Source organism: Acipenser ruthenus, chromosome 14 (assembly GCF_902713425.1).
Source record: "Acipenser ruthenus chromosome 14, fAciRut3.2 maternal haplotype, whole genome shotgun sequence".
Classification (NCBI taxonomy): domain Eukaryota; kingdom Metazoa; phylum Chordata; class Actinopteri; order Acipenseriformes; family Acipenseridae; genus Acipenser; species Acipenser ruthenus.
Genome location: NC_081202.1, coordinates 28,417,688 through 28,445,461, shown reverse-complemented (window position 1 = coordinate 28,445,461; position 27,774 = coordinate 28,417,688). Strand labels below are relative to the sequence as shown.

Below are 27,774 nucleotides of genomic sequence, written 5' to 3'. Positions count from 1 at the left end.
TGAGCACTAAACACATAGCAGGCTAAGACCCAAGCGGAAATTGCTTCTGCTGGGCGGTCAGAATGAGAATGCTGACTAATTGAGGGTCCGAGGTTACTGTGTGTAAGTTATTGCAAATATGTGATGATACTGGGATTCTTGACAGGCCGGTAAAAATCCATGCTGCAGAGCGTTGATGAGGTAGGTTGTGAAATGCTGGTCTGGGTGATGTTCGAGGGCTTCAAATCAGAGCTGGGATGATTATTGGGGTGTGTGGCAAAGTGCCCCGCCCCTGTGTGCATTTGTGTGTTCTGTGTATGTATGTATGGGTGCGTATGTTAATGTTGGTGTATAGATTGGTACACGGGATATAAACGGGTCTGTGTTTCACGTGTATTTAAAAAGTGTAGATTTGTATTTAGGCACGAGGAGAGCACAAATCACTTCACGTGCTGGTTAAATGTAATATGTGAGCACGGGGTTGCACAGAATGAATTCACGTGCTGGTATTCAAGTGAGTAATTAATTAGTAATTGAATCCCAGCACAACAGTATATATAGATGCACGTTTTAGTCACTTGTGGTTGGGTGTTCGGAAGAGGAGAACGGGTGAGAGAGAGAGGAGAGTTAAAGCAGTAAAAACGTAAACGTAAAGTGTTTGTTCTCACCGTGTCTGTTTGTCTGTCCGTGCACCGTTTGTTTAGTGTTAGTCCGTTTTGTATGTCTGTTTATTTTGGCGCAAGTGCCGTGTCCTGTTTTGTATTCCGTTGTTTAAACCTTTTATTTTGTTATTAAACGCTGAGTGCAGCCATTGCACTCAGCTCATCACAACCACCGTCTCTGTGTATTCCTTTTCTGGTCTGACGCCACCCACTCTGGCCGTCTTTGTGACAGGTGGAAACTGCGAGCAGATTTCAATGTCATTTCTTGGGGTGACTGGGCAAACTGATTGAGAGTGGGCGTTGCCACAGTAGTTGCATAGATGGAGATTCCTGCAAGACTTGGATGAGCAGACAGAGGAGCTGAAATTGTTACAGATTTGCTTGAAACCGGCAAATCTGGTGTTACAACCATATTGTGGCAATGTGCAACGCCCCTGTGTGCATTTGTATGTTATATGTTGTATGTTGCGTGCGTGTGTTAATGTTGGTGTATAGAGATTGGTACACGGGATATAAATGGGTCTGTGTTTCACGTGTATTTAAAAATGTAGATTTATATTTAGGCACGAGGAGGGCACAAATCACTTCACGTGCTGGTAAAATGTAATGTGTGGTCACGGGAGTACACTTAACTAATTCACATGCTGGGATTCAAGTGAATAATTAATTAGTAATTGAATCCCAGCACAACAGTATATATAGATGCACATTTCTGTCACTCGGGGTTGGGTGTTCGTTGAGTGGAGAACGGGAGAGAGGCGGAGGAGAAATAAAGTAAAATAACGTAACGTAAAAATAGTGTTTTCACTCACCGTGTTTGTTTGTTTGTCCACCGTTTGTGTGTTAGTACGTTTTGTTTGTCCTTTTATTTTGGCTACCAGTGCCGTGCCCTGTGTTTTTGTGTTCCAACCTTTTATTTTCTGTTCTGTTCTGTTTAATTATTAAATGCTGAGCGCAATCACGCGCCCAGCTTCACCAAACCACAAATCTCTGTCTGTTTATTTCCTGCATCTGGTCTGACGCCACCCACTCCGGCCGTCTTTGTGACACATATTTATCTGTGTTCCTGGAAGAAGGTGGAACTGATGCGTGGCCTGCAGATTGGCATGACAAGTAGCAGGGTTTCCATCGTTGAAATTGTAAGAGAGGTTTTGTGGAGAATCCAGCAGGGAGGTTTTCTGGTCTGAATCCGAGTTGTCAGGGAAAATATGAAATAGCCTTAAAAAAGTGGCCCTAGTGCATAGTGGAAACTTGTATGTTTTTTCGAGTATTAAAGGTCACAATACATTCCACATTCTGTCACAATCTGCTTGTGACCAGTCTTATTGCTTTTGTGTTGGTTTTCAGCATATGTTCCAGGAACACTTGGGACAGTGTCTTGATGGACAAGTTGATCTATACAGTCTCTATATTGAGGGATGGACTAGATTGGCATCAACTATCATGGTTCTTGTGGACTGCGATCCTTCTGTTTTCTCAGGATTGTTGCTGAATAGTTGCACATAATCCTCACACAACTTAAATACGGTAGATCTATTGGATCACATGAAGCATGACTACATACAATACATACATACATTGCAGATACATTGCAGATTTGGGAACTTTATAAAATGTACCAAAGTAAAAGCATAGTAAGGTATAATGAAGCTTAGTAAAAGCACAGCAAAGCACAGGTAAGCATTACAAAGAACAGACAAGTATGATTAAGGCTACGATTTGAATAAAGTCTGTGAAATCTTGGAAATGGATGTAAAAGCACATTTGATGAGGCACTTCCTCTATACAGTATCTGTCAAAAATGCAATATGTCATTGTGATGGGGTGCAGCCTATTTTGTGGTGGTTCTGTGTTTTTTGTATTGTTTAGAGTGGATGTGAGTGAGTTTGGGGTGTGGTTCAGTGAGTATGTGTGAGGAATGTGTGGAATGTGCCTGGGCTAATGAGGTGCGAATTGCCCAATTAGCCCAGGCACCTGTATAAAAGGGAGTGGTTGGGTTTGTTAGGAAGAGAGTGTTTGTTAGGAGGTGAGTGTAACAGAGAGAAGACGTGTGTTAGAGAGAGAGTGAGTGGGTTTTTGTGGGTTTGTTTAAAGCCTGTTTTGTGTTTGTCTTTTTGGTTGGCCATCGTGCCTTTTTATTTGTGTTTTGTTAATTAAAATATTTTGGTTTCACTGCACTTTCTGTCTCTGAGTCTTCCCTCTGCTGCTATCCTGCCACAGGTTGGTGTCAGAAGTGGGATAGCGCCCCCTGGAGACTCAGAGCGGAAGTGCAGGTTTTTTTGTTTTGTTTAAAAAAAAAAAAAAAAAGGGAAGAGAGGATGAGGTGGAGGAAAATGGAGCTGGCCCAGGAGGAGGCAGATGACAGCTGGGAGCTATTTTTAAAAGGGCTTGCGGCAGAGTTGTGCCCCGGCTGTGGGGCATATGGACACACAGTGGCCATCTGCCCCACCCAGTATGAGGAGGAGGAGCTGCCGCTGCAACAGCCCGAGTGGGAGGCGCCCGAACGTCCACAGCCCGAGTGGGAGGAGCCCGAACGTCCACAGCCCGAGTGGGAGGAGCCCGAACGTCCACAGCCCGAGAGGGAGGAGTCGGTGCGTCCACAGCCCGAGAGGGAGGAGTCGGTGCGTCCACAGCCCGAGAGGGAGGAGTCGGTGCGTCCACAGCCCGAGAGGGAGGAGTCGGTGCGTCCACAGCCCGAGAGGGAGGAGTCGGTGCGTCCACGGCCCGAGAGGGAGGAGTCGGTGCGTCTACGGCCCAGAGGGAGGAGTCGGTGCGTCCACAGCCCGAGAGGGAGGAGTCGGTGCGTCCACGGCCCGAGAGGGAGGAGTCGGTGCGTCTACGGCCCAGAGGGAAGGAGCCAGTGCGTCCTAGGTCCGGAGGGGAGGAGCCAGTGTGTCCTGTGTCCGGAGGGGAGGAGCTGAAGGCCCAAACCCCTATTTTTTTTTGGGAGGGACGAGGGCGTGAAGCTCAGGCTCCACAGCAGCCGCTGTTTTTGCTGCTGAAGGGAGCCCAGCGGAGACGCCCACCACCAGCCCTACCCCCACTGTCGGAGGAGCCGGCAGCGCCACCAGCCCTACCCCCGCTGTCGGAGGAGCCGGCAGCGCCAACAGCTCTAACCCCGCTGTCGGAGGAGCCAGCAGCGCCACCGGACGGAGACAAGCTGCTGTTACCGCCGCCACCACCCGAGGGAGAGGAGCAGGAGCTGCCTCTGCCTCCACCACCACCACCCGAGGGAGAGGAGCAGGAGCTGCCTCTGCCTCCACCACCACCACCCGAGGGAGAGGAGCAGGAGCTGCCTCTGCCTCCACCACCTGAGGGAGAGGAGCAGGAGCTGCCTCTGCCTCCACCACCACCACCACCCGAGGGAGAGGAGCAGGAGCTGCCTCTGCCTCCACCACCACCACCCGAGGGAGAGGAGCAGGAGCTGCCTCTGCCTCCACCACCACCACCCGAGGGAGAGGAGCAGGAGCTGCCTCTGCCTCCACCACCTGAGGGAGAGGAGCAGGAGCTGCCTCTGCCTCCACCTCCCGAGGGTCCGCTGCTGCGGCCGTCGCCTCCCGAGGGTCCGCTGCTGCTGCCGTCGCCTGGGGTCGCCAGGGATCCTGCTTCGCCTGGGGTCGCCAGGGATCCTGCTTCGCCTGGGGTCGCCAGGGATCCTGCTTCGCCTGGGGTCGTTGAGGGTCCTGCTTCGCCTGGGGTCGCTACACTGTGGCCGGAGCCCCACGGAGGGGAGCTGCCGGCCATGAAGAAGGTGGGGGAGGTCAGGAGACCAGCTCCCCAAGCCGCACGTTTGCGGCAGGATAGTGTGTGGCGGGAGCCCCGGAAGAGGGAGCTGCCGGCCACGAAGAGTTGGGGGGTGCTGGACCTCCCACCATGGCCACCCCCATGGACACTGTGCTTCCCCCTCTTCCGGGACTTTGAGACTGAGGGGGGAGGTGGCCATTTAGGCCATGTTGTGCTGCGCACAAGGAGGGGAGGTGTGTGATGGGGTGCAGCCTATTTTGTGGTGGTTCTGTGTTTTTTGTATTGTTTAGAGTGGATGTGAGTGAGTTTGGGGTGTGGTTCAGTGAGTATGTGTGAGGAATGTGTGGAATGTGCCTGGGCTAATGAGGTGCGAATTGCCCAATTAGCCCAGGCACCTGTATAAAAGGGAGTGGTTGGGTTTGTTAGGAAGAGAGTGTTTGTTAGGAGGTGAGTGTAACAGAGAGAAGACGTGTGTTAGAGAGAGAGTGAGTGGGTTTTTGTGGGTTTGTTTAAAGCCTGTTTTGTGTTTGTCTTTTTGGTTGGCCATCGTGCCTTTTTATTTGTGTTTTGTTAATTAAAATATTTTGGTTTCACTGCACTTTCTGTCTCTGAGTCTTCCCTCTGCTGCTATCCTGCCACAGTCATGCACTGATAATAATAATACAAATCTGTGCATATCTGTAAATTATTTGGTTGTGTATGCACACAGCATTTACGTGTCGCTATGTAGGTCAGTAAATTAGATTTGTAGCTGAGCGAGCAAGCATTAAATGAGTGGAGTGGAAGTTTATGTTGTGAAAAATTGAGACAGGTGCGAGCAAAGTGGCAAATATCACTGCTAAGCAAAGAAGTGAAAAATATCCAAAGGGGACTTTTCATGAAAGTAGTGGCATGATGTTTTGTACAGCATGTAATGTTCCTGTGGATTACAAACAAAAAGCAAGCTGTGACAAAGACATTGAAAGCACTTTACATAAACAGAAGCTAGTACAAGCTGTTGAGTCTGAAGTAGGATGGAGAGCTATACAAAAAACAGTGAGTGAGCTGTTTTCTGTAAAGACAGACGAACAAATGCATCAGAGAACAGAAGTTTATTGACTTACAGAGGCTTTCTTTACAACATGAAGTTTCTGAATCGTGGAAAACTCTAACTGTACGTTTTGTACTGTAAGGTCATATTTAAACTTGTGAGTTGTCAAAAGCAATAGTCTTTATATGATTGGTTTGGGTGTATTATTTAAAAGCTCTTGTGTATGTTGATGTCACAAAAAATTATTTGGTGACCTTTCCATGAATTCTTGTTTTTTTGTTGCACCTCGCCCGTGAAATGTACTAAAATGTACCATGCCAAAATCATAGCCTTAGGTATAATTGATAAAATTTAATGCATAGTGCAACCATTGGAAAACTACAAATTATTGTACAAATTTACAGTGGTAAAATTGTACAAGGGCAATTAGAACAATGTATAAATAAAAAGAAAAATGAATGATAAAAACGGCAAATAGTAAGACTTCTGGGCACACCTCAGTTTACAGTACTTTCTGGAGCTTTCTATTCTCTCAGATAACTGTAGATCCTTTGACATTTTGCTGGAAACGAGAAGGATTCTCAACTAAGAATATGAAAAACCATTGATTTATGATGTTCGATTTTGTCCAGTAGTTAAATTATTTTTTAAAAGACCAATGAAAGAATGGGTTATGATGCATATAGTGACATTAGAAATACATTTATACTATCCATCATCCAATATGATGCACAAGATGCACCATACATACTGCTGATTACCAGACTCCAGTCTGTACAGGAGCTTTTATATTACATTTATCACATGTTTACATACTGATCATGCAATGCCATGTAAGGTATGGTGTAATTTTAATCATGATTTTAGAAAACTGTGTGAAATAATATTTTTTTCATAGTATTAACTACATTAGAACAAAATACATATTACACTGGTGCATATAAGATGTGATACAGTATGTAATGTACTTTTTTTCTTTTTAGTATTTTATATGCCCCGACTTTGATGAATAAAAACTGAAAAGCAAGTGCCAAATCTCTAACTAAAATTGAAGATTGATATTACATGACTGATGTGACCACATTCTCAATGCATTTGTGTTCTTTTTTCCCAGTGCTTTTCTGTAATGATGCCATGCATCATGAATGAAATAAATACTTTCATATTCTGCTCCTCAGCTGGCATCAATCTACAATTCGTTTATGCCCGTTTTTCTTGCATACTTATATTTAATCTATTACCAACAGTTTCGTGATCAGCATTAAATAAAATGCTGAGTAATAATTTCTGGTCCTTCTTGGAATAATTAACACTATCAATTCAGTGATATATTTTATATTTTACTTATACTATTCACTTCATCTAAACAGTGATCGAAATGTTTAAATATTCAATTAGGCCACAATCTATTACATTTAAATGACCCTCACACACTGATAAAGATGCTTGTTTTTTTTAAAGTCCCCTTCTTTTAGTGACTTCAATAGTAGTCACTAAAAGTTTTTAGTGACTTTTTATTTAAATGTGCCACTGCATAGATGAATTGAGCAGACCCACCGTATTCATATCAGCAAGTTCATTACGTCTCCAAGCGATTTATTGTGAGCTTACAGTGTTCTAAATTTAAAATAGTGACCCAACTTTATAATACTATGGCTCTCCGTCCAGGCATATCTCATTATATTTCAAATAAAAAATAAGTAGTTTCCCACACACTTGATCACTCGCTGATCCTCTTTTGTAAATGTTGCAACATATTACCTAGAGTAATAGCTAGTTTGGCATGTGTCATACAACGATTCTTAAAGGATTTTTGCCCACAAATTGCTATATTATCTTAAATCCAGTTATTGCTATTTTGGCCCTTACATAAGAATCAACCACCTATATCTTATCTTTAGGATGGATATATTGTCATTGGATTTGTAGCTTTCGTGTTGGTATTTTGACATACAGAAGGTGTTTTGTGCTTCCAACCCTTGCAGAGTATTATCCTGAATTTATCACCAGCTGATATTGCATCTTGGATTCTGATCTGAGCAGAGCGCAGCAAACAAACCCATGTTTCATAATGATCAGTACTTGCATGGGACAGCTCAAAACGAACAGAAGGCACATTGTTGGATCGACTGCCAAACTCATACCGGGGCCTCAGCATTGGATTAATTCAGATGTTCCTGGTCATGGCTACACATTGTGAACTGGAATTACAGTGACTATAGCACCTGTGCCATCATATCCTAACACAGAGTGCATAAACTACTTTACACGTATACACCAAAAACAGTATATTGTTTCTGATGGGGCGTATTTTCAAAGTGGTTACTCCAGTCTTTAACTCTATTTATTTATTTTTTGAAATGTATCAGACATTATTTTAGATTTGAATGGGAAATAAGTGAACAATTTCCTTTACACTGCTCTATTTTAGCATCACTGAGGTAGGTTTATGCTTAAAACAAGTGAAGGTCACTCTTTGGTCATATCATTGTCACAGCAAAGTAGGAATATTGAACTCAATGCCAAATTCCCCAAATAAACATCACTTCTGCTCTCTCTCATTGGAAACAACCATTGTGCAAAACTATACTGTACAGTACCTTTAAATGAAATAAATAAATACAACTGAAGCTGCTGCAAGGAATTGCTTTATAGCGTATTCCTTTTGATGTTTACATGGATAGTAACAAATTTCACTGAATTAGTAGGACAAAATGCAGTTCAATTTGCCCATAAAAGTTTAGCAGACTGGGTCAGTGAATTTTCTACTGAAGTTAGAATCTCAAACTGCCAATGTAAATCCATTATTTATTAAGTTACATCGCCCCCTTTTGCTTCAGTTGATTTAATTTTAAAACTAGCGACGGGCTGAGCTGCAATAGAAACCAAGGTGGCATTTCAGATGATAATCCTGATCAAGTAAACTATACTTTACATGACGTAGCATTAAACACACTATTTCTTTTCCTCGTAATCACTGTAAGTCAGGCATGTGACTGAGTTGAGGAATATAAAGACAATTGAGTCTGATTAGCTAATGTATTGGTCTGTGAATCGGCGAAAATATCAGTTACTGCATTCTGTGCTGTGTAAAGAATGAAGAGGTTCCTTTACAGCTTTTTTTGTGCTTTTTTTTACAATCCTGTCCATTGGGTGAAAACCCTGAGCTATTGATTCATCATTGATTAAAATTGCATGAAACTGTTTTTATGCTCCTGCACTGTGTCCATGAGATGTGGATAAGTGGTTGCACTCAGCACAATCTTTGATGAAGACTTGGGAGTACAGTATGTACAGTAGTGCTTTCTTTCCAGTAGATGACTGAGTTGAGTAACAGATAGATGCAGCTGTCTGTGTGTCTGCCTGCTTTACAAAGGCATGGCAGGCAGCTTGTAAGCCTGAATCTGAGGTTCACAACCTACTACACTGGGTTAAGGACCCTGACAGCCTTTCTAATGTTTCTTTATATTTACAAATTCAGCACTATAAGGTAGGTGTATCCAATTAATTTCCCATAGCCTGGCATTGCTTCTATTTAAAAAAATACAGTGCAAATATCAAAAAATGATCAGCAATACAACACTCTACGTCTTTAATAGTATTTTAAAAAAGCATTATATTTAGAATATTTATTATTTCTTGCCATATACAAATCTGCTCCATGAAATATTAGGTTTTGTATTTGCATTATAATGTACGTTTTTAGACCTTTTATTCAGGTTAACTAACACTTGTGCTGTTATGGTGATGTGGAATATCTTAATGCAAACATGAATTACATGTGCTGTTTCAGTGTGGACCTTAAGTTGTAAATCATGAATGAATCCCCAACCCTTTTTTTAACCCTAATCCATCATGAGAAGGCACTTTTTAAAAGAAATTAACATATGGTGCTTTACAATAAGTTACACATGATGTGATCATGAATAATGTTTAAGAGTTAATTAAGATGCAAATGAACCACGAATAAATTAAAGCCAGTGGTAAAACTATCATTTATTAAACGCACGCATAAGTAAAGACTCACGTTTGGTTTCTAATTTGATGTTTCTTTAAGTGTTCATTTCCTATTACACCAAAACCAAGAATGTGTCTACGATCAAGACAAGTGTAATTCATATTTTTTATAGAATGTCATATTTGTTAATTATGCAACACTCAAATTATTTAAAATAAACACCCAAATATAGTGTGTAAAAACATTTTACCTTCTATAAGTACAGTGGTAGCCATGGCCAGCTATACAAATGGTAAAGTATGGCGTGTTATGCTCCACAATAAAATCGAGGTCAATGCAATGTGCAGTTTAGTTAACCTGTCCTACAGCTTCTGCACACTAGAGGGTGCTATCCGTCTGGAAGCTGGTTTGTCACAGACTACTACTGAAATACAATGTTTCACCAGCAGGTGTCACACACTGAAGATCAGGTCACCACAGAAAGCCATCATCTAAAATTAAATACTACATGTTTTAATTTGATCAAACAGGAAATTAAACTAAATCCAACAAAATACAGCACAGTAGATGTAGACCAATGCACAGAAAGTTAAATGTTCAATTTTACAAATCGTGATCTTAATCAACAACATACAAATAAATGTTCAAATATAAGAAAATAAATGTTCTAAAACAGCAACGTATTCACCAATACACCGGTCATTTCCAGAAGTGAAATTCTCATTGGTCTGATAGAGTAATTATTTCAGGCTTTGTGGCAGCAGTGTGGAGTAGTGGTTAGGGCACTGGACTCTTGACCGGAGGGTTGTGGGTTCAATCCCCAGTGGGGGACACTGCTGTTGTACCCTTGAGCAAGGTACTTTACCTAGGTTACTCCAGTAAAAACCCAACTGTATAAATGGGCAATTGTATGTAAAAAAAATAATGTATAATGTGATATCTTGTAACAATTGTAAGTCGCCCTGGATAAGGGCGTCTGCTAAGAAATATGTACAAATCTTTTCCTTTGCAACACTTCACCAATTTAATTTGAAACTAAACACTGAAGTAAGACCAGATGCTGCACAGCCAGCATAGCAGTTGCTGCATGACAAGAAACGCGATCATGCACGCAGTTTGAAATTATATTAAAAGGGGTGCAAATCAGTTAAATAGCTGAAAAATTTGATTGATATCAAGCAGAATATAATAACTGAAGTGATACTATCAGGAGCTTTTTTCCCCCATTGACTACTATTACATTCTGTCTGGGACATTTTTAAATTTGGTGATAATATGCAGAGCATGACATTAAGTGGGTTTCACTGTATTATTATTATTATTATGATTATTATTATGATTATTATTATGATTATTATTAATTAATTGTTGTAGTCGTAGTAGTACTATTATTCCATGTAAGCTAAGATACATTTTACAGAGAACTTTTAAAGGCATGTCAGTAAAAATGTCTTGTTTGCCATGAACAGTTTCAAATACTATCTGTTTGTTTTTGATTAAAATCAGGCTTTAAAAAGTTTATGAACTGACTAACAGATAAAAAGGTCCTGATCCTTTTGCTCTAGAACAGCACTAGTGCAATGATATAGTGCTCTACTTTGTTGGTTTTGCTGAAAACAATCATTAAATCGATAGTTTTCCTCAAATAGATGTTTGCTACTGTATGTGTAATGTCCATCGTATTCCCTTAACATTGACTCAACTTAAATCAACGTTTCTCAAGTACACCCACTGTGGCTGCATACAGCCCCCCAGCAACCTCTCTTAATAAACCTTCACCTTAAATTGGCACCGAATAATCACTGAATGTTGATTGGCTGAGCTTTCATTCTGATCAGATTTCATTTTGGCTTGCATTACAAATCTTCGCTTTGTGTCAGTGCTCATTGGTTGATCAACGAGAGAAGACTTTAGGGCAATGTGAAAACAGTGGTATGGAGTAATATTATTTTCTTTAATGCAGAGAAACTATCTGAATATTCAAACGAATATTGCTGCATGTGGATTTGTAGGCAAAAATCCACATCTGAGTCCACCACTAAATAAATAGTTACAATCTAATGTTACATTCATATAGTCTCGCTGCATGACCTACTGGGAAACCCACTGCACAGTATCTTTAAAACGGTTTATTTACAGATATCTCTAAATATCTCTAAATACAGATATATATGTAAAGATATTAGCAAATGATTTACAGATATCTCTAAATATTTCAAGATATCTTAACATACACTTTGAGATCTCAAATGATAATTTGGCTTGCCATAAGTCTACTGCACTCCCTGCTGTTTTGTTTAATGCATTTTCTTCTTTCTTTTGCCATCTGGTGGCAGAAACAAGTATGTGCAGCCAGTTTGAAGCTGGTCAGAAAAAAAAAAGGATTTCAAAGCTGTGACATGTTTATGTTACCGCACTGTGACAGGTAAATACAGCTGTAGCTGGCAGGGGCCTCCATTCTGTAACTCTTTCTGTATCTTTTCAGTTTGTCCTTATCATAATCTGCATCTTGGTCGCCTCAACCAAGGATAACATTGATGCTGAAAACACTATACAAAAGCCAAAACTAGTTTAAGCCAAAAAAATTAAACAAATGGCTTCAAACTCCAAATATTGTGCTCACTTAATCCAATTCCAGTTGCAATATCCAGATTACTCCTCATATAAATGTAACACTATGGTTGACACAAACGCTGGAATGGGTTGAGGGGCTGCTGAACAATGTGGCATAGTTCTAGTCACAGACCTATAACCATATCCTGTACTCTCTCTCTGTAAGGAATAGTATTTTTTCAGCACAATACACTAACATACAGTACCTACTAACATACTATAATGTGGCATTTAGTGACATCTAATGAACATTTGCAACTGTAACATATTTGCATCTGTTACAGTTGCTTATAGATATTCTAATAAAGAGTCCATACATACCACAAACTAAAATAAAGTTAACTCTCAGAGACAGCCAAACAAAAATGCAAAAACAAAAAAACAACTTGATCTCAGACTGACTACCAGAGAAGGTAAATATTAAAACCTATCCCTGTGTGACTTCATATGAATACATGCTTGTTTCCTTTGTTTCACAATCAATTTCCCCCCAGGATTAGATACAATTGCATTCAGAAGACAAGAACAAACGCATAGCAAAAAGCAAGTGAAATATCAGCAGCCTTACCTTAGTCAGACATTCCATGTTCTGTACAGAGCTAGCAGACACATTCTAATATAAAACAGGTTTTTGTTTCATTCTTGTAGGAGTAGATACAGTGGAAAAGCTTGGTATCCAGAATCCTACAGTAACTGTGTTGCGATGAACATATAGCTGGGGATCCACCCAGTCCCCAAAGCTTTCATCATTAATATTTGATGAACCTAATATTGGTCTGCCCTATCTCAAAGAAACAATTTATCTTACATTTAAACAAGCAACCACTGCTTCAGCTGTGTTAAAGGGGAGTGAAAATGCAGACTTGCTTTCTTAAGGAACCAAGCATTCCCCTAAGTCTGCATGGGAAATATTGTCAGGTACTATTAACTCTTTGCTATTATCAATTCATCATCATTAGTATTATCTCCATACCGTATATCTCAATTTTTATCACATTACATGAATAACTTATCATATAACTATTTCTCTGTTTCTGCTTAGGTCATTACCATGCAAGCAAACTATTCCAGGATAAATGTCCCCTTCAACCAGTTGCCGAGCATAACCTAAGGCCAGAGATATTAATAATGTATGGCGTTTGTGTCATTATCTTTTTCACATCTAGGAGATAACAGATAGCTTAACAAAAGTGATCATTCTGTGGAATGAGTCACTGAAGCATGCATTCAGCAGTGTGGATTACTTACAATTGTAATTAACAAGCACACCTTTCTGTTCACTGTTTAAAAACTTTAAACTTTTCTAGGAAGATAAGGTCGTCGATAGTTTGATTTACATAATTCCCCTCACCGTTAACACATAACATATTTTTTTTGTTAACATCGTTCAGTAATAATGATATAAGGATATCAGACCTGTATATCTTTACTTTATATATTTAAGAAAGACAAAGATAAACCAAGTTGCACCATATTGTAATGGCACAAAACATATTTTAGTATTCCATGTTTATGAAAACTTGTCAGTCAACTTTGCAATGGTGTTACTAGCTCAGTACTCAGGGTAGGTGAAAGCACACCAACACAGAAAACATCAGTTGATTTAGTTTCTTGACAATCCCTAAGAAAATGCTAGTTCCCACAAAATCGTTCAGTACTAAAGCATTACATGGTTACAATTCAAAATCAAAACTACATTGTATTATTCATGACATTGCTGTCACTCCTATATTGCATGCAGTACAAAACTGAAGGTTTTGTGACCTTTGTGTATCATCCAGTTACAGATTGGTTTGTAGACTGGAGATGGAGCCGACGGCAGCCCCAGTTTGATATTGGAATGAGATGAGATTGAGTTTTACAGACTAGTTTCATGGTGCAGAAAGCCATGGGAAATTGAAAGTGTAAAGGCAGTCTGAAAAAAAAACCTCATAATGACTAGTGACACCAGAAACATATGTGGTCAAAGAAGTAGATTTTAATGTTTTTGTTGGTATTTTCAGGGATGACAGAGCTCTGTTATAAAAAGGGAATCAACTGACAGTTGAATGCAAACAGTATATATGTATTGCTGTTTGAATGGGGCATGATAACACTATATAGTTTTTGATGAATTAGTAGAGTGCGCATACGGTATGGAAATACATAGTAAACGGCCACCAATGAATCATAATTAAGTTTAAAATTGATCATGTAGGACTTAAGACCCAACAGCTAGTCACAAGACAAACAAATGGTTACCCAAAGTAAAATCAGTCCAAACCATAAAGGTTCAAATTCAAAACCAAAAGGTTAAAATAAATGAGAAAGAAAATAATAATAACCACATGTTATTTGAGGGGTCAGTTTATCCCACAGTTAATAAATCATACCTGCAATTTAACTGGTCCATCAAATAAAAAATAAGTCTCCATTAAATTACTTCTATTATTCAATACACATGTGTGGGCATGTTTAATTTATTAAACCTGTATAGCCAACACATTTTGAAATTGCCCTCATGAGTACAGACAAGGAGAACAAGGAAGGAGCTTATCAAGGCTCTAAAATATGAGGAACAAAATGTTCTTGTTCAAATTTCTTAACAAAGATGTCTGTTGAGGTCGGGAGACAGTTACTAATAAATCACCCAGCAAATGAAACACAATAGAATAACAATACAATGACAAAGAAAATTACATTTAACTAAATGCTCTCTGCAATCCATCAGTGCCATACTAATAGCTATAGTGTTGTGACTAAAGGGTCAATAAGATATATTAAAAACAGCTACAAAGGAGCCTGTCTTCATGGAGAGATATTTCAACTCTATGGAATGTATAGGCTCAAACGGGGCCTTAGTGAGAGCCTCCAATACCACGTCTAGACCACTCGGGGAGGAAGTCCTTTCTAGGAGGACATAACTGCTGAGCGCCCTTCAGAATACGTGTCGCCAGGAAATGAACACCTGGGGACACCGAATCAATGGGGACATGGCATGCAGATATGACTGAAACTTGTAAAAACTGTAAAATGATTGCTATAGGGCAATAGATGGGGTCATGACCTCTGGTCATACACCAATTTTGAAAATACCTCCAGTTATAGGCGTACAACGACCTAGTGGAGGAGGTCCCGTTCAGGGGCCAGACCCACAATTGGAGTCTGCCCGGTTCTGAGTGCCAGAGAGTGCCTTGCGCCTGACTGAGGAGATCCATGCCTTGCTGGATGGCTGATGAAGCTGCAGCCATCAGACCCAGTAATTTCTGACACAACACCAATTGTACTGTCGATCCCTGTCGAAACAGAGTTAGACAGTTGTGAATGGTAGCTACTCTGTCGCCTGACAGGTAGGCTTGCATTGTAAGGGAGTCCAGCCAGAGACCTAAGTAAACCATACTTTGCACCGGTATTAATTGGCTTTTGGCATCATTTAAGGTGAGATCCAGTCTCAACAGATGCTCCATCATGATCGCCGTGTGGGTCACTGCTCCTTCCTGCGACTGGGAGCAGATCAACCAGTCGTCTAGGTAGTTCAACACCCTGATCCCCTGCAGCCGCAAGGGGGCCAGGATGGTATCCACTCACTTTGAGAACGTGCGGGTGGCTAAGGAGAATGGCAGCACAGAAAATTCGAAGACGATCCCCGAAAGGCAAAGCGGAGATATAGTGGAGATATAGTCCATAGTGGTAAACCAGTCGCCCGTCTGGATAGACTGGAGGATGTGACGGTGTGTGACCATTTGGAACCTCCTCTCCCTCAAGAACGTTGAGGCCACCAACCTTTTTTGGCACCAGAAAATACCTCGAGTAGAACCCCTCCTCTTGAGTGGTGGGTGGCACGAGATGAATGGCTTGTTTGAGAAGTAATGTATTTACTTCTTGCCTGAGGGCTAAAACCTGGAGAGGGTCGCTTATGGATGTAACCGTGATCCCTCGAAAGGGAGGAGGGCCTGCGTGGAACTGCAGCGTGTAACCGGTGTGTACAGTGGCGAGCACCCAAGAGTTTGAGGTGCAAGTGTGCCAGTATTGTAGCTGGTGTTGTGAGAAGGGGTGGGTCTGAGGCTGCAAGTCTTCAGAGGCCCTGCTGGGGCTGCTGAGGCTGGGGTGGAGCCTGCTTTAGAGGTTGCCTAGGGCAGCGTTGGAACTGCCTCCTGGAGCGCTTCTGCACTGGGGCCCCACGGCTTGCTCCATAAGCACCCAAACTGAGCTTGAGGGAGGGGTAGTACCAGTCTGAGGTAACCTCACAGCTGTGGCCCGTCTCCTGGGTCAGTTCTTGGACCTCCGTCTTTTCCTGTGAGAAGGAGTCACAATCCCAGGAAGCTGAGATTGAAATTGCATCCTGTTCCTCCTCACTCATTGCCACCTCTTGCTCTGAAACATCCGGGGCGACCACCGGTGAGGTCCCGGGCAGGAGGCAGAGCTGGGGCTGGAGCAGTGGTTAGAGCCTGCTGCCTGACCAGGTACTCCAAAACCAAAGCCATCTGGCTCTTCAGTACGGAGATATCCTTAGACTGCCTCAATTGTCCGTTTACTGCTCCTTGAAGGAGTGGCTGCGAGATCAATGGGCCGGAGCCTGCACGCAGGGTATGGTTGAGGAAGCCGTGCAGAATGTCTCGTCCCCTAAGGCGGAGGAGGCGTGCTGGATACCCAGGCATCTGACACAGAGGAGGTGTTTGTCCTGTGGGGGGGAGCATCCCTCCGCCGGATGTGCAAGGGTGAAATTTTGACATATCGACATGCCGGGACTAAGCACCAATGCATGGAGCGTTTAAGTACTAAGGGTGCCAAAGCACCGGGGCACTGAGGCTCTGGGGCACAGAGGTCGCCGAAGCACAGAGGCTCTGACATAAAATGCTCAGTAAATACCTGTGGCAGGCATATCCCAAAAGTATTATTGGTTGTTGGTCATCTTCGAATTGAAAGGGAACAGCAAGTGCAGCCTGCCTCATTTGGCCACCAAATAAAAAAGCAAAGCAAAAAAAACAAAACAATAACAACATACCAACAGTCTATAATACACGTACATATAAATTATATATATATATATATAGACACACACACACGTTTTGCTACATGACCGTAGCTTCAGCAATTTTGATCCTTATGGTAGTCTGTGAGTTAAAATACAGCACTTTTAGGTTAATGTTAAAATGATCGAGTCAAAATGTTTAGCACTTTGCAGTTTTTAAAATACTGCTACTAAATTTACAATACCCTACTTGTGCACATTTGACTAAATAATAATAATAAATACCTGAATCTGAATTCCGCAGGGACAGTGCAAGGTTCTCACCAGTAGGATGTTGTTATACTGTATATTATTTATTTATTGATTGATTGATTGATTTTGTTATTGGGGATCCAGTATACCGGTAGTCCATAAGAGTTTAATATATTTCTCAGCAGATGCTAATCCACCCAGGCATTTTTTGTAACTTTCTGGACCTTTGTTCTGTAAATCTTACAGCAAGCTGATGTTAAAGAGTAAGTAGCAGGGTTCCGAAAAATATAGCGTTACACGTCCCCCCATGTTGCTACAACTGATTAAAAGAAAAATATGTTATATATGCTATTTAAACACATATAAACAATTGTAGCAACATATATGGACATGTAATGCTATACTTACTCTTTAAGCCCTGTATTTTTATTTTTGAACAAATTCATGTTTTCATTGAATTAGGTTTAAGAGATTTTACTTCAACTCTATAGGTGGTCGCTCAAGCCTGGTGCTATCGGTAGCAGTATCAAAATACCCAGAGCTGTACAATGAAGGACTCAAAAATTATAAAGACGTGGCAATGATGGAGAACATCTGGGAGTCAATTTCCAGGGACTGGATATAGCTGCTGTGTGTGATTTGTTTACCTTTACTGAAATAAGTATTCTGAAAAGCTATTATGTATTCTACAGGACAAACATCTGTGTGTTTTTTTCCCAGCTGATGATACAATCAGAGGAGAGTCGCCTATCACATTGTGCATGCCTGTCAAACAGTAAAAACAAATATATATTTGTGCGCTTTTTATTAGTATTTGATTGTAACATCGATACTTTTCTTGTTTTTGTTATTTATCATCCCTGGATCCTTTACATTGATCTGTGTGTCATTTAAATACATAACCTTTACAGTAAAATAAAACAAAATATGGTTTAATTACTATATATATATATCAATCATAATTAAACCATAGATATGCGTTTGTGTATTTTTACGTATAACTCAGTTATTATTTGTAATACTATACTGAAAAACCTGAAACAATTTGAATACATTTTAATTCATTCTGTCTCATACAGACACACCAATAGGTGGTTGTTTTGTTTTTATTTATATTTTTATGGGGAGGCGAAATTTGCAGTGACAATCGCCACTGGTGTGAAAGGTAGTGGCACAGTGAAAAATACCATTTTATCACCGGACAAATCACATCGCGTCTGGCGTGTGGAGACCTTTAAAGCAATCAGTTATCCAATGACCAAACACGAAGATAACAAATGTATAAAAGGATGAAACAACTAAACTATAAAGCACTGTTATTTTATGAGTCAAAAGGCAATCATTTCAAAAGTTGAATAAATGGTGGCACATGACAAAAAAAATAGTGAATGAAGAGGTCACTAAACCCCTCGTACTGTACGCTTATTTTTTTCTTATTTTGTCCAAGAAGCTTGGCAGGGCTACTGCAGATCTCAGTTGTAAATAGAGAATTGCTTGGTACGGCCTTTATTTATAGTAGAAGGTTGCACAAGGATATGTCACAAATGGGATCGTCACTGCTGAAGTCTTGTATGCCTTTCTGACTTGTTTCCATGTAAAGACAACCTTTTTGATCAATTTGCATGGCTTTTTAGTGTGAGAAGGCAATTTACCCACCCTTTTAAGACCCATGTATTGTCCGCTCACTTCCTATAGCGTGAGGAATGTGCGTGATGTGTGTACTACATCACATTCTCACGACAATGGAGGGAGAATATTTGAGTTTCTAAACTGCACGGAAACCCTGGCAATGCTTCTTTGTAATTGTATTCAGTTTTTTAAGTCTTCACAGTCTTTTTTACATAAATGGTTACTTAAAAATGATTGACTTGAATAATGTGAATACGTTGTTCTATGATGAAACAGGAACAGGTTTAATCAGAAAAGAATTAATGGTATCACAGCAGGAAACATCACAAAGGCTGTAGTTATGGTAGAAAACCAAGCACTTGTATACTAAAATGTGATACACACATGGAAATTCACTTGATGTGTTCCACTGACGTCAAACTGCAAGCTTGAGTGGGTATAAAACACTGATAAACTCTCGAAGTGAATGGCTTCCGTGTACAAAAGTTAAAGTTCTTGTACAGCTTATAATGGTGTTAAATACCATATTTAACATATGTTGGAATAGCATTGCAAGTTCAAAGAGAATATACACAAAAATCGCACATGAATCTGTCTGGCTCATTAAATAAAAAAGTGCTTTTTGAATCACCCCTACAAGATGATACAATCAAAATAATAGATGTGATTTACTGAGAGGAACATATCAGGGACTGAAAAACCCCACTGCTTTTATTATTGATGTTTTCAAAAAAACATTACAACTCCTCCTCAAAGATTTATCTTTTGGGTGGGAGTACGGTTTTAATGTGAAAGAACATGGCAAATGCATAATAAAAGAAAATGCTGGTAATAATATCTTGTTAATAACAGTGACTTTTACAACAACATAATATGATTGCAATACTGAACAGCTGACTACATTTTATATGTACAGGCAAGTCAGTTTTATGATGTAGGGGGAATATACTACTGTGTATGCATCATTTAACCCCAGCATCTACAGTGTTTGAATGTACTTTATAACTGCATGAATATTTGTAGATCATTCATTAAATTGAAATTCTGAATCTAATACTAAATACAGTACATGATAATGTAATTAGGAAATGTAATATTATTGTAACTTGATCTATAAAATGATATAGAAATGTTGAAGGAGATGTTACACAAAGTAACATTAAAAAGATGAGCTGAATGAGTTTTGAGCTGAATTCAGGGGCTGCTCTTCGATTCTAGTTACCTGCCATTAAATACTGTATGAAACCCATGTTAGATCAGCCAAAATATCTATGTGAATGAAAAAGCCAGTATCATCTGGTACACATCTGTGTATTGCCAGCTAAAATAAACTTGAAACCTTTTTTTAATAGATGGTGGTGGCTGTTACTTTCATAAAAACACTTTACGAAAGTAAGAGGCTGATCTAGCTTTGCTTACTGTAAATATGTCTATGTCAGGCAACTAGAACAGATAGGAGGCTGTCTGAGAAGGCGTAAGCTGGCTCTTTGCATAATTCATTGTAAGTAGACGTAGAACAGTAGAAGGTGGCCGGTGGACAAGTTCCATGTGGGCCTCTGCCTGAGATTGAGACTGAGCACAAATGAGCCAGTCATCCAAATAATTGAATTGATGCCTCTGAGTCTCAATGGGCCAGGATAGCTTCCATACACTTCAAAAAGGTACATAGAGCTAGAGAGGCCACACGGCAAGACCCGGAACTCATATGCTGTTCCCTGAAAGGCGAACTGCAAGTACTTCCTGTGCACTGGTTTTATGGGGATGTGGAAATAAGCGTCCTTGAGGTCCATCGTGGTGAACCAGTCGCCTGGCCTGATTGACTGCAACAGCTGTTGCATCGTAAACATTTTGTACCTCCTTTGGCTCATATAAAAGCTGTCCTGTCTGAGGTTGAGGATTGGTCTGAGGCCACCATCCCGCTAGGGCACCAGGAAGTACCTGGAGAAGAACTCTTCCTCTAACTGGAGGAGGTGTATCATACAAATAGCCTGCTTTTGCAGCAGAGCTGCTCCCTCCTGGGACACCACTGCAGCGGTGACTTTTACAACAACATAATATGATTGCAATACTGAACAGCTGACTACATTTTATATGTACAGGCAAGTCAGTTTTATGATGTAGGGGGAATATACTACTGTGTATGCATCATTTAACCCCAGCATCTACAGTGTTTGAATGTACTTTATAACTGCATGAATATTTGTAGATCATTCATTAAATTGAAATTCTGAATCTAATACTAAATACAGTACATGATAATGTAATTAGGAAATGTAATATTATTGTAACTTGATCTATAAAATGATATAGAAATGTTGAAGGAGATGTTACACAAAGTAACATTAAAAAGATGAGCTGAATGAGTTTTGAGCTGAATTCAGGGGCTGCTCTTCGATTCTAGTTACCTGCCATTAAATACTGTATGAAACCCATGTTAGATCAGCCAAAATATCTATGTGAATGAAAAAGCCAGTATCATCTGGTACACATCTGTGTATTGCCAGCTAAAATAAACTTGAAACCTTTTTTTAATAGATGGTGGTGGCTGTTACTTTCATAAAAACACTTTACGAAAGTAAGAGGCTGATCTAGCTTTGCTTACTGTAAATATGTCTATGTCAGGCAACTAGAACAGAGGAACAACCCTTGAACTCAGCTCAAAGCACATTAAAAGAAAACTCATTTAATTTTTTTTTTCATAGTATCCATGAATGTTCCTGCAGCTCATGCTGAATACATACAGCAAGTTGTTTAAAATGGTTTGCCAAGGATCCAGATCACAGCCTTAGGTAAATAAACCAGCCAATGATGTGGCTCTAGTTCACTAGGTCAAGCTAACAGCACTAAAAATATATTACTATTTAATCACATTTATATTGTGCCTTTCAAGAAAAGACATTCCAAATCTGTGACAGGGGCTACTAGGAGCAACTTGGCCCGATCCTGTCTGATTTTCTCCAGACACAGCGGGAGCAAGGCGAGTGGTGGGAAGTCATAACAGTTGCCTTGGTCACTGGTGTGCCAAGGCATCTACTGCCAACAGGTCCCCCCCCCTCCTATAATGGTGAGCCAGAGGGAAGAGTGGGTTGAATCCTGGGAGGCAAAGAGACCTATCTCTGCTCTCCTGATCCTCTCCCAATTGAGTCTATCACCCTAGGCAGATGTGCTGCCCGCAGTGAGGAGGTTCTTGTGTGCCCGGAGCAAAAGCTTGCGGGCCATGCGATGGAGACTGGGTGACCTTACGCCACCCTGGTGGTTGATGTAAGACACCACTGTTGTGTTGTTTGTACGGACGAGCACATGTCACCCTCGAACCTTCTGCATGGCCAGATAAACTGCCTGCAGCTCCAGAATATTGATATGGAGAACCTGCCAAAGGGGTTTCCATACCCCCTGTGCCCCCCTGCCATTCCACACAGCGCCCCAGCCCAGGCTGGTCGAGTCTGTGGTTACGACCTCCCTCCTGGTGACACTGCTCAGCGCTATGACAGTGTCATAAGGTGGTCGCAGGGCAATGCGGGCTGAAAAACCTTGCTGTTGAACTAGACTTGCAGAGGGCGCATGTGCAGGAGACCCAAAGGTAGGTTCTGAGAAGCTGCTGCCATCAAGCCAGAAGTTTCTGGAACGTCACTAACATGAGCGCTCTGCTGAGCTGAAAGAGCTCTAAACAGGCGGCTATTCTTTGCTCTCTATGGTCCAACAGCATGGAACTGGAGTCCAAGCACACTCCTAGATAGGAGGCTGTCTGAGAAGGCGTAAGCTGGCTCTTTGCATAATTCATCGTAAGTAGACGTAGAATAGTAGAAGGTGGCCGGTGGACAAGTTCCATGTGGGCCTCTGCCTGAGATTGAGACTGAGCACAAATGAGCCAGTCACCCAAATAATTGAATTGATGCCTCTGAGTCTCAATGGGCCAGGATAGCTTCCATACACTTCAAAAAGGTACATAGAGCTAGAGAGGCCACACGGCAAGACCCGGAACTTGTATGCTGTTCCCTGAAAGGCGAACTGCAAGTACTTCCTGTGCACTGGTTTTATGTGGATGTGGAAATAAGCGTCCTTGAGGTCCATCGTGGTGAACCAGTCGCCTGGCCTGATTGACTGCAACAGCTGTTGCATCGTAAACATTTTGTACCTCCTTTGGCTCATATAAAAGCTGTCCTGTCTGAGGTTGAGGATTGGTCTGAGGCCACCATCCCGCTAGGGCACCAGGAAGTACCTGGAGAAGAACTCTTCCTCTAACTGGAGGAGGTGTATCATACAAATAGCCTGCTTTTGCAGCAGAGCTGCTCCCTCCTGAGACACCACTGCAGCGTCTTGCAGGTCCGTGGCTGATGTTGGAGTCACACCCTGAAAAGGGAGGGGGACCGTGCTTGAACTGCAGAGTAGCCAGTTTGAATGGTAGTAAGCACCCAGATGTGTATTGACACCAACACTCCAGATGGCTCCCTGAAAGAGGGCCCTGGGCCTGTGGCAGGAAACCCTTAGGTTTGCTGCTCACCTTGTGGCATGGCCTGAGGCTTTATTGGTGGCAGAACTTATTATATGAATACCACCTCTAGCAGCATGCACAGACTGCAGTGCCGGTCTATGAGGCTGCTGGGGCCTGGGGCACCAGTTTGCCATTAGTTTGTGCACTGGTGGTTGTCGTTTGGGAAGTAAGTGCACCAGCTCCTTCGTGGATTCCCACACGCGGTGAGAGCACTGCAGTATCTCGTCCACCGTGGGACCAAAGGTATGCCCCAGTGTAAAGGGGCATCTAATAACGGTGCTTTGTCTCCCTCAGGCACACATGCCTGGAAAACTAAAGTTGCCTGCGTGCGGCTACCAGCGCAGCCAGGTTTCTCCCCACCTCCTGCCCGTTCAGTTTAGACAGACGAAGCAGGTTCTTATTGATCATGGCCTGTGGTTGTTAGTTAATATATTTTTTTGGGGGTCGAAATTTGCTGTGACAATCGACACTGGTGTGAAAGGTAGTGTCGCAGCGAAAATACCATTTTATCACCGGACAAATCGCATCATGTCCAGTGTGTGCAGACCTTTAAAAGCAATCAGTTATCCAATGACCAAACACTAAGATAAAAAAATGTATAAAGGATGAAAAAAAAAAATTCTGTACTTTGCAAAGGGATTTACTATTTATTTATTTATTTATTGCAAAGAGTTGCATTTTTTAATTTGTAGTAGCTTCAGTATTTTTTATAACCTTATAAAACAACTAAACTATAAAGCACTGTTATTTCATGAGTCAAAAAACAATAATTTGAAACAGTGAATAAATGGCGGCTCATGAAAAAAAAAAAAAATAAGCAGCTTCTTGGCCCTGCGCAGTGCTGCTGAGTCAGCAGCTGCTCTCACTACACGTGTGCCACAACATGCAATGCAGACAAGGCTGCGCCTAGTCTCTGAAAACAGAAATATATAATGAGGAAAGAAAATATTTCTCACATACAATAATACAGAAATACGATTACTTAAATTATACAACTGTTTCGTAACTTTGGCCGAAGTCAAAACGAGAATAAAATGACTCCAGCCTGGAGGAAGAGCACAAAGTCAGCCGACTTACATTGCTCGATCCCTGAGAAGGCACAAGGCCGCAGTGGGATGTAACAATGTAGTGCACAATATACTGTACTAGTAATTCATTTTTACAAAATCATTACAGCATAAATAAATGCTTGCGTAAATTATGTAAAACACGATTAATTAGTGACAATTATACAGTCAAATAGTAATAAGTACTTATGTGATAAGCTCCGCCTGTCAGGCCAGTTCTTGAAAGGAAAAATGGCGATGAGATCTGTGCATGCAGTTCGGGGGCGGGACATGACTGTGTCATAGGCTCTGTTAGCAGCTTTGGTATTTGGGTAGTTTCGGGTCTTTAGGAGGTAAACACCCATTAGGTAATGGTTACATTTCATACTTGAAAGGAAACTTCAGTTATCCAGTTCCACTCACTAGCTGCCCATGCAATACACTTTTTTATTCTGAGCTTCATGAAGGCTTATATCTGTTATGCATTTTTCTCTTAAATACATTTATTCAGACAATGCTGTTAGACCCCTATTTGCAAATGCTTAAGGGTCCTTTCCGTAAATTAACAATAAAGTGTGCTGAACAAAAAAACAACAACACACAACCCACATTCTAGACTATAGGACAAATTGTTATCTGGAGTCTTAAATGTACTCAGGTTTTTTGAAAAGAGGAAAAACAGCAGCTTAATTCACAGCGAATGTTTTTTGACATTAAATTTGACCCATTTAGAAACTTTCATCTCAAATACCTTGGTTGTATCTGACTTTCTACCAAGTTTCAGGTTGTTTTTCAAAAATATACTCAAGCTTATGCAGTAATGTCTTCGTTGGAACCAGTTTTGACCTGTTTAAAAGCAATTATGGTTTCTAAATAGTGTTTTGGAACTTCTTGTTTAGAGCCTCTTCATTAAATTCAACATGGGTCTATTGTGTGATACCAAATGTAAAACCTTTTTGACATAAAGTTTGACCAAAAAAATTGACAAAGTCACACCGATTCATGTTCACAAAGCTTCTAGGGGGTACAGAATTTGAATTTAGAAACGGGCAAGGCCCAAACAAAGTGGTAGTCAGAAATGCTTTTAGCACATAAGAACATTTATTACACCATTAGTGCAAAAGGTCTTTTAGAACATTGAACCATTAAATGTCTATTCCATTCAGCCACACAACTAGTGTCAGCATGTGAAATATGCATATATATTGCTAATGCATAGATGTCAGTAACCAAACCACCACTGGGCAATTTCCTAACAACCAAGATTCCAATAAATGAATATGCATTATAATAACACTCAATCCATTTACAAGACAGAATAATAATAATGAGGAAGTATGCTCCAAAACACAATTAATCTTAAGTAATTACATGTTTTTTTTTTTACAAGACAATGTACCACAAAGCTGTTTTGTAAATACCTTATCATTCAAGGCACCGGTTGACATTTACTTGATTGTGTTTCTTTTGCCACTGGCCCAGGCTTTCACAGAAAAATTGCATAAAAGAAATTCAATTGAAAAATGTTAATTACTCATATTTAACTTTAGCGTTCATCAAAGCCCCCATGCATTGACGTGTACAGATTAGAGGTAAATGGTGTGCTTGCTTGCCTTCCATGTTTGTTTCTTTCGTGTTAAAATATATGTTCATATTATATTTAACTCAAAATATTTCACTGGCTTAACACAAATGATATTTTTAATTAGCATCATAATGGGAAAACAATTAAGTAGCGTTACCTGAAGACTGATATACACTAATATTTATTTTTAAAAAAAAAGTGAATCCAGCTGCCAAGCAAAAACCTATTTTTATTCCCTTTGCTTTCAAATAGATACACAGTACCATCTGCTCCTATCTTTGTAACCTTTTAAGGCAGATTCCCACTAAAACATGCATAGCTGGTTTTGTTCAGTGTTGTTTGCCCATTATAAAACCATTTCCTGAACAGGTCCCTACAAAGTGGAGGCTTCTATAAATTACACTTTTATTTTAATATTATGAATTTTATGATTTGCACTGACCAGCTGATACTGATATGTATTATGTTCCTTTATTTTTTGATAATGAAATCATGAAATTAATTCAGCAGTAAAATCAGTTTGTAGATGTAGATGTAGATTTGTATTTAGGCACGATTTTGGCACAAATCACTTCACGTGCAGATAAAATGTGTATAATGTGTGTCACTGGATTGCACTTAATTAATTCACGTGCAGTTGTACCGAGATTCCAATTGAATGACTGACTAGCAATCGAGTGTCGGTACAGCTGCATAAAAACAGCATTTTTTCACTAACTCGGGGTTGGGTGTTCGTGAGTGGAGAACGGGTGAGAGAGAGAGAGGAGATAGATTATTAGGAAGAAACAATTGCTACAGCATGCTGGAAGTGCCAGCACGGTACTTGTTTTACGTTCGTCCACTTGTTTTGTGTGTTAGTACGTTTTGTTTGTCTGTTTATTTTGGCTCTAGTGCCGTGTCCTGTTTTTGTGTTCAACCCTTTTTATTTTCTGTTCTGTCTGTTAATTATTAAATGCTGAGCGCGATCACGTGCTCAGCTTCACCAAAACCCCAAGTCTCTGTTGTTTATTTCCTGGCTCTGGTCTGACGCCACCCACTCCGGCCATCTTTGTGACAGACATTTTTATGAATAAATAATAAAAGGCAGTTTAATCCCATCAGATTCTAGTGGGGTGCCCACCTTCACCTCCAAATAAAAAATGTGTTTCTATCAAAAAGCTTTTCATAATCATATAGCAGCCACTTTCTAAACCGGATATGTTAGTCTGACATAAGGAGGTGTCGGGTTTCAAAAAATACAGTTAACTTGGCCTACTTAGTAGCCTAGACAATTAACACTAAATAGATCATGGAGGACAGTCCATTCTCGTTAATATGAATTTCAAGGGACTAGCAACAATTTTTGCATTATACCACTAATTCGTATTATCATGAGTAGCCTATAAGCAGGGGTTCACATAACTGGTACACAGGTACACATGCGCAACAATAAAATAAAATGCAGTCTTCCATGTTGTTTTGAAGGCACAAAGGCATACCGTCAGTCCATTTTTAACAGGAAAGCATTTTTCATAACGGCAGCAAGAGTGCATATTATCTGGCTGTGATCCATACTTGCCTATCCTCTTTCCATTGAGTCTCAAGACGATAATTAAATACCAGTCCCCATATTGTTAGTGCTATCATTGGCTGCTTCAAGCTTTTATAAAGAGCGGTAGGTGGAAACTGCAGTTCGTAACAATGATTTGATTTTATTGGATTCTTGAAGCAACCACTGATAGCAGGGATCTTGATTTAGCTGTCCATTTAAAGAAGAGGGATGTAGTTACGGGGAGTGGCAGTGTGAAAGCTCGTCAATGCTTCCCAAACTGAATTTCAATGTGAGTTTAAAAA

General features: G+C 40.6%; 1 protein-coding gene across 2 annotated transcripts in view; it reads right to left on the bottom strand.

The window, feature by feature from the left end:
• Window positions 1-27,774, bottom strand: part of LOC117419564 (alpha-1,3-mannosyl-glycoprotein 4-beta-N-acetylglucosaminyltransferase C) — a 151,859-nt gene that overhangs the window by 21,859 nt on the left and 102,226 nt on the right. The window contains exon 1 of one of the 2 annotated variants that reach the window (XM_034032427.3): window positions 12,555-12,693. The exons of the other annotated variant lie outside the window; for it this stretch is intronic. The gene's annotated coding sequence lies outside the window, so the exon portion shown is untranslated. Of the gene's footprint in view, window positions 1-12,554; window positions 12,694-27,774 lie in introns of those variants that run through there. 2 annotated transcript variants of the gene reach the window in all.